Here is a 7,960-nt window from a genome sequence, read left to right on the forward strand (position 1 = left end):
TGGGTTTTTTTTTGCTGCTGTGGGAGGGAATTGTTTTTTCGCTTTTCTTTTTGCGCAGATCCGCTCAGTTGCGCCGCAGGTGCATTATCCGGCCACGGGTAGCAGATACCGTAACAAAAACCCCCGGGTTGGTAAAGATACACTCGAAGAGATGCAAGATAAACGTATGGGAAGGTAGAAAACACAGAATAAAAGCGTCGCGGGTCCATCGGTTTGGAACGCGCGATTTATTAAAACCGCGAACGGTTTGACGGGTGGACTGGCGAAAGACAGGCAGAGAAGAGCTGGCGAAAGACGAAGCGAGGAGTAACCGTTGTGGCCATCGGTTATGCTCGAATTGTTGCAATAATTGAAGCAATCCTTTAACATTGAGCTTATTGCAGGCAAATGGCAGCAAGGCAGAGTTAGGTTTGGGAAGCTAATAGCAAAACGAGATGCCTTCTGCATGACGCACGAACGAGTAATCGCATGATCGTTTAATGGAGATTTCAAGCTGGTTTGATGAAACGGAAATGATTGACATAAGTTTCAGCATGGCGGTGACGAAACGCAACTGAAGTTGCTGTAGGGGGATTATCAAAGATTTATAGAGCGCGCTTTAAGAACTGCTATAAAAACATTCTTCTTTTATCGGACAATAAAGTAGAATTCATAAATTAATCACATTTTATTCTATTTCTTGTTTCACACTCGAAACTTTCGCTCTCTTTCCGGTCGTACTCAAACAAATACTCACTCTGCAGCTTCACGATTGACCTCATTGGCCCCCAAGCATTCCAAGATAAACTTCACTTGGCTAGATTGAACCGGGGTCCGGGGATGTTTCGAGGTGTGAAAAACGATGGAATGTGGTGAACTTTCTTGAACTCCGGATGACTCATTGGATCAACGGATCCGTGTGCGTCGTTCTCTTTCTTCATACGTTCTGATGCTGTCATTGTCGTTATGTTGCCTTACAAAACATTCATTGCTTCATGCAGTGTCTGTAGCAGCCAGAAGCTGCTGCTAAAGTAAACTGAGAAATTTAACGCAAAACAAAACGAGGCAAACGTGAAGAATATTAAAAGCAATGCGATGAAGAACTTGGTAAGGAGTTGGTGTGCGTGAAGAGCCTTGTTAAAATCCAAACGTAAAAATAAACACTGTGGAACGAGGAGAAAGATGGCAAATAATTCTGGAAGATGGCAATTAGCTATGGGTGTGCAATGGTTCATTCACTTTACCTTTCTTGTTGCTTAATGATTAATAGAAATTTATTTTAAGAAGAATAAACCAGTATGCTGATTTAAGACTGTTTATTTAAATTTAAATAAATTATTTATTGATTCTTTCGGTAATTCAATATTCAAACAAATCTTCGGTTTTTTAAGTTTCATTTCTCTTATCAACCTTTAACCTCAAGGTATTTGTGGAGATACAAGACCCAAAAAGAGGATGTGATCAATATTTCAATGATAATACAACCAATTTCATAAAATCTCTTAAAAATTGTGAAAAGCCTGAAAAATAAAATTAACTTAAATAGTCGCGAAGTGACATCAGTAGAGAACGGATGTATCATGTTTCAACATTGCAATGAGTAGTAATCGTTGGAATATTATTAGATTTTTAATAACGTACTAATAATTTCTGCCGGAAGATATTTAAACTTGGTAAATCTGATACATTAGTAATGTATTGTTAGAACAAAAAAATCGACAGCAATGTTTGGAGGTTGTCATCCACAAAAATTCTAAGACGACCTAGATCTATTGAACTTAATGTCGTCTCCAATATTCTTCAAAAACTGTACTGAGACAAAGTTAGTAAAAATTGCTGATGTTTTTGGTTCAACTGAGTTGGGACAACTTTCTCAATTTCCAGAACTCCTTGGAGTATCTTCCAAAAGAAGTTAAATTCACTGTATCGGAAGTTTTTCTTTTGGATACGGGAGATTTGGAAGAAACTTTCAAAGAAATCTGATAAAAATCTGAGTATCTTTTCAGGAAAGGAAACATTAGATTATTTCCAAATGCTGACATAATACGCTTACTTTGCCCGAAAGTGACACTCACCTGTGTAAAATAACAAACCACACAGTTAGACCCCAAAATTGCTTCCACTTTTACGCCATCATTCATCGTACAAACCGTTTCTCATTATGCTCTGGCTTCATCCTGCCCTCAATGAGAAAAAACTAAATTGCCAGCAAAACGATCGTTTTATTTCTTCGAACCACCAAAGACCACCAAAAAAAAACCTTTCTTTACCGATTTCGGTTAGGTTTACATTTCCACTCGTCGATACTTCTTACCTGCATGACATAATAGACATCAGCGGTGGATTGTTTCTCTGCTTACCATCGGGGTGCTACATGCTGCGCATAATTTCTCCCTTCCTATATGAATGTTTTTCTTTTTCGGCCAGTAGGTGCGACCGATCAATCGATCACAGCGGACAAAATACGATCGATAATCAGTAGACAAATTATTATTATTCCATTCACACAAAAACGCGCACAACACGGTGAGGCTGAGCGGAAGGCCTAAAGCGATGTGTAAAACGTCACCACACGGTGTGAGCACATTGTTCACGTTCGTCGAATGCATCACCATTCGTCTTTATAAAGTGTTTTCTTTAAAGACGAATTTCAGTTGAGCACGATTTCGTAAAAGCCCCTCATGAAAAAAACACACACACAAGACACAGTAACCAACCCGCACGAGCCGAGAAAACGTCCGACATGGGCGATCGATCGGATCGTAGCGGGTCCAATCGGAAATAACCGTTTCCGTTTAGAGTGGTATTGTTATGCTGGGAAAGCACAACGTTCCATGGTGTAACAGTCCGCTTCCCTGCCATACCATCCCCACACTCATCAGCCCCATGCGCCCCATTCCGAACGATGTTTTGTTTGATTTCCTGACACTTTTTGGTCGGGTTTGATTTCCTTCCTTTCCAAATAAAAATTCAGACCAGAGGTTTTATTTCACTGCCTAAACAGACACGGCACAAAATTAATGATTCCGGTTCGGTGCGATTCGACCTACCGCCAGCGTGCGCCACGCGGTGTTTTTGGTTTTGGAACGATTTTTAAATTAATAATCGTTGTTTACTAATGATGATGTTATGCAGCCACCATTTGAATCGGTCAGGTTTTGTTTGGTTCTTTTTTTTTTGGGGGGTTAGGGATTGGGTACGCTTTTCCTTTGCTTGAAACATTAGGCGACCTGCCAGGTTGTAAAAAAAAACGCAACCCACAATGAGGGATGGGTTAATGGAGGAAACAGACAGAAAAACACTCACGAAACAAAACGATCTGATTTGATCTCCGATCGAGATCGAGCAGCCGTACCAATACATCACCTTCCCCCCAAAAAAAAGACCGTTCGTTTACTGCAGTTTGATTTATGGATCGATCGGTCGATCAGCTCGATTAGTTGGTCGAACCGATAGATGGGTCCGAATAGAAATCGTCCGCACCTTGATGTCAATCGCACACTGTAAGACAGGCGACAAACCAAACGAACAAGAAAATCAATTAAACGAGTAGTGCAATGTAGTGAAATGGTTGGGAGGAAAGTAGTAAAGGTGTGGAGAAAAACAAACCGATCCATTACAAACGCGTTCGTGAATGTGATCATCTTCATTGGGAAACTCGTCGCTTGGATTGCGCCGGCTGAATGAATTGCGATTGTCGTTTTACCCATGTTTAATAAGTGATTTCTTTCTGTTTTTTTATTTAGCGATTTGTGTTCACTGGCTAAGAAAGGGGTGGAAAGGGTTTTTTTTCTGCAAATTATTTAAATCCATGTACGAAACGACTTTCTTTTAGTGCGCGTCTTTCGTTTCCGAACATCTCGCAGATGAGATGAAGTGTTGTGATGATGTATCATCTTTGTGCGTGAAGTATCATGCTGTGTGATTTTTTTCTTTCTCAAAATTTATTTTAATAGTTTGCTACTGTGTTTCTCTATTTTCACCTCACAGACTCATTGTGATGCAGTGGAGTCACCGGGGCAGGCGCAATGGAACTGGAATCCGAATGCCACGAGACATGACTGTGACCAGCCTCCGGTAAAGTTACATTTATGGTGCTGTGTATAAGAGTCATTGGACGAGGTGTCCGGCCGCACGGGACCGGTGTATTGCCGAGCGCTACGGCGGCGCACGCGAGAAACACTCCTCCAAAGTGCTCGGCGATCCGTTAGGATGCAACCTCCGTGAAAGTGAGTTGTGCAGTTGTGCAAGCAAAAAGGTTAACAGTCTGTCCATAATCAACGGAGGGGTTCGGACATGTTCCTGAACACATCATGTGAAGATCGTAAGTCCGTATTTTTAGTCCTTTTTTTGCATGTTTCTTCAAAAAATATCTTTTCCTTTTTTTGGCGTTATTTTGATTGTCTGTCAAATTTGTCTGGATTTGTAAAAACGAATCTTCCTCCCCCTCTCGCCGGGGTCGAGCCGGGTCTGCCACAGTACTGTCACCCTTCGCGCGTGTCATGTGTTTAATCCGTGTGATTTGTTTGACGGAGGTCTGTCACCTTTGCCACGCGGCTATACGTTACCGCGACGAACGACGTTACCGAAGAATCCTTCTCATCGCAAGACGTGCTGTGTTGTTCGGAAAGAAGCGTGCAAAAAGTCATAAATATGTGCGAACCCATCACACGTAACTTTCATAAAGCCAGTACGTTTTTTTAGTGCTTTGGCTTTTTTATTTCACTTTCAAAAGATTTCGGCACCGTGTCAAGCGACGAACCCTATGGTCAATGTGATATTCCATAAAAATGTTTTTTTTATTCTTCGTTTTGTGTGTTTTTTTTCGTAGATCTTTTTATTGCATTCACCATAAGTCACCCATAACTAATTTTGTTCTAAAAGAGAATAAAAAAACAGTGAAATAAAAGTATAGTTGAAGCACTTACCAGGCATTTTTTTTCAATTCCATTCTTTCAAAACCAGTCCATCAACTTTACGAACTTCTTTGTCGCCAACGAAATGTGGCTGTTAATTATTTTGTGCTCAATTCTGTACCCTGTTGCTGTAGGAAACGGGTTGTTGGAAGTTCCCGGTAGTAAAAAAAAAAACGAAGACAGTTTGACTGCTTTGTACCATTCTACATACCGATCGAACCGATCGACTTGGTGTAAATGGTAATCTTGTGGAAGTTCTTGTTTTACGGTTTTTCTATGCCAGAACGTCTTGCACGGGAAGGTCAGGCATACTGCTTTATGAAGTGGTCTGAATGGGACCTGAATGGTGAATTGGTGCCCATAATAGTAGACACCGAGTTGCCGAGTGTGGTATGCGCACTATCTGCTGCGCATCGTCATAATTGTTTGTCATTGCAAAGTGTGCAACTTTGTCCTCACGGTTACCGTAATGAAAATGTTCCCGGCAGCAGCATCGATGGATGTCAGCTAGCATTGTGCAGTTTTTGGTAGCCGTTTTGTTTAGGAAACCTTGTTGCGGATGCAGTCATCATCGCCCATAGCTTTCCAGCCTGTAACCCATGGGAACCGGAAGTATGGCTCAGTAAAGCGGGGTTGGAATTGACCTGCTGGAATTTCGAAAAAAAGGGGAAAACATTCCTTCCACAATGTGCACCATAAACCTTCCTGGGATAGAGTAGAGAAGGAAAAAGAAAAACCACTGTGACATAAACTGGAAAGGATCGGGATAGAGAAAGAACAACGCAAAACAAGCAAATGGAGAAGGTCAACAGGGCTGGTCAAACATGTGTCGCGGTTTGTCGGGTTCGAAATGCATCTCTAGGTTGATTTGCCCCCTCTGTGTTTAACCCTCGTCGTGGGTGACCATTTGTATGTGGTACGGGGAGTGTTTTATCAAGGGAAAGGGCGAGCAGCATAGAACTGGTTAAAAATGAACAAAAACGGAAGAGAAATAAACAGGCAAACAGGGAATCGGTTGAACTAGTTCTCGCACCATGCAGCAGGGTATGGTAGCTAATGTGGCTTTTGTTAAAGGTACGTTTAGTTTTAGTTTCCCCCTTTAGGGTAGGCGTCTGGCATCGTATGAATGTTATCTGACATTTGGAAAGCCGAGGGTAATGTTGGTACTGTAACTGGACGGATGAAAATGTTCGATAAGGAAAATATATTACAGATGAACGGTTCACCTGACTCCGTGGTTCAGCAATGCAGGTGAGTGATATTTAATATTAATTAGATATTCATTATTTATTTAATACAAAGTAAATTTCACTTCATTTTTTTAAATAACTTAGAACGAATAAAAAATTGTATGTTACTTTCTTAATTCTTTTCTCTTTTGATACCTTTTTTTGATTTTACAAGTGAGCATGATTATGATTTTTACTCGTAATTATGTATCATTGTATTCGAAATCATAAAAGTTACAACAGTCGTAAACCGTTCGAAAAAAACCCCTTCTTTCGAATGCTGTTTATTTCTAACGGACCAACGCCAGACCGCCCTATCGCTCGCTAATGAAATCCGATCCGTGCATGGGTGCATCGATCGCCTTCAGCCATGACGGGAGTGTGATGTTGGTCTCTTGCGCACGCGCGTTTCTCGCGCCAAAAGTCAATGCGGTCGATCATGAGATTGGTTCGCATTTTCAATCAGCGCCACCGGCCAGCATCGTGGCAGCTTACAGTAATATTCTTACTATTTTTTTTAACCGTAAGTCACCCTAAACTCTCACTGCACGAGTGCCCAACACTTCAAACAGTGCCATGGAAGGAAAAATAAACGGCACCGTTGCACCGTAATTCATTCATTTCAAGTGGTCTCCCTGGTCATCCTGGTGGAAGGAAAGAAACAAAAAACACACACACACAGTCCGGTGGGAGGCGTCATCAGTACGCTCGTAGCATTGGATGGCAAGTTGTCTTATTAGTCAGTGTTTTGCTGCACCGGTGTTAGCTGCACCTCACTGCATAAGGATGGTCCAAAATGAAGAGCGAACCGTTCTTTTCCGTTTTGTGAGCAAGTGTGGATGGAGCGGTTCCAATGCCAGGCAAGTTAACATTTTAAGCAGACCGTGATGCTTTTAAGTAATAACAATAATAACGTGCTTTATAGACCAGCGTTTATTTTTCGTTGGCGCTCGCGCGAACAAAAACCGATGGTGATCGATCGGGCTCGAACAGTCGGGTACGGCACGGCGGGGAGAGGAGGCCGTGAGGGCCACGGCATAAAGAGGCCATTTCATCTGTGTGTAGCACGACTGCCTAGACGGGTGTTGGAGTGAGAGTTTACGGTCAAAAACCGTCTTGGCTTGCCTGCAGAGTGGTTGGCCACTCGGCAATCCTTTCTCGCTGGGTTCGTCGCTTAGCGTCACAAGTCTTTTGATTGTGTTGCTTCCCTTGAGGCGTTCGTTGCAACGTGCTGCGATCGTGCAGCGGGACAGTTTCTAGCGCACCGTTTTCCACTGTCCCGTTTCGTTGCCCACCGTGATCCGTACGACTAAGCGATCGATGTTCGCACATTGTTCCCTTTTGACTATGGGGTGCATTGTGCCGCCACCGTCTGGCGCTGTTTGAGCGGTGCTACGAGTTAGCTAGTTTGTTTTTTTCTCTCCCCCTTTTCATGAATGCACACTGTACGCTCGGTGATAGTTTGTATGCAACCACTCGTATCATAGCTACGCACCATGTGGTACGCGAGCCACCTTCAGTTGGTTGATTTTTGCTCCCAAAAAAAAAAACAAAAAAACCCCTCCATTCACAAGGTTCAGGCTTGGCTATCCATCCGGAGCGTGACCCAATCGAAGATGAGGCGTCAGTAAATTAGATTTGTCGCGTTTTATTTTCACCTTGATGGTAGTGATTTTGTTGTAAACCTTTCTACCCGCGGCCCCAAAATTTAGCACCGCTTGGAATGGGAAATATCATCCGGCATCCCGCAAATTGGAGATGGCTCACTTTCATTCATGCCACCAATTCACCCTGTCGGCGACCCTGATTTGGCGACACTAATGGAATTTCGATGCA

The 7,960-nt window shown here is 42.5% G+C and overlaps 1 protein-coding gene across 1 annotated transcript in view; it reads left to right on the top strand.

The window, feature by feature from the left end:
* The first annotated feature begins 4,141 nt into the window (after nt 1-4,141).
* LOC125768032 (teneurin-m) overlaps nt 4,142-7,960 on the top strand; it is a 616,010-nt gene continuing 612,191 nt past the window's right edge. Inside the window, exon 1 of the mRNA XM_049435139.1 lies at nt 4,142-4,303. The gene's annotated coding sequence lies outside the window, so the exon portion shown is untranslated. The remainder of the gene's footprint in view (nt 4,304-7,960) is intronic.

Source organism: Anopheles funestus, chromosome 3RL (assembly GCF_943734845.2).
Source record: "Anopheles funestus chromosome 3RL, idAnoFuneDA-416_04, whole genome shotgun sequence".
Taxonomy (NCBI): domain Eukaryota; kingdom Metazoa; phylum Arthropoda; class Insecta; order Diptera; family Culicidae; genus Anopheles; species Anopheles funestus.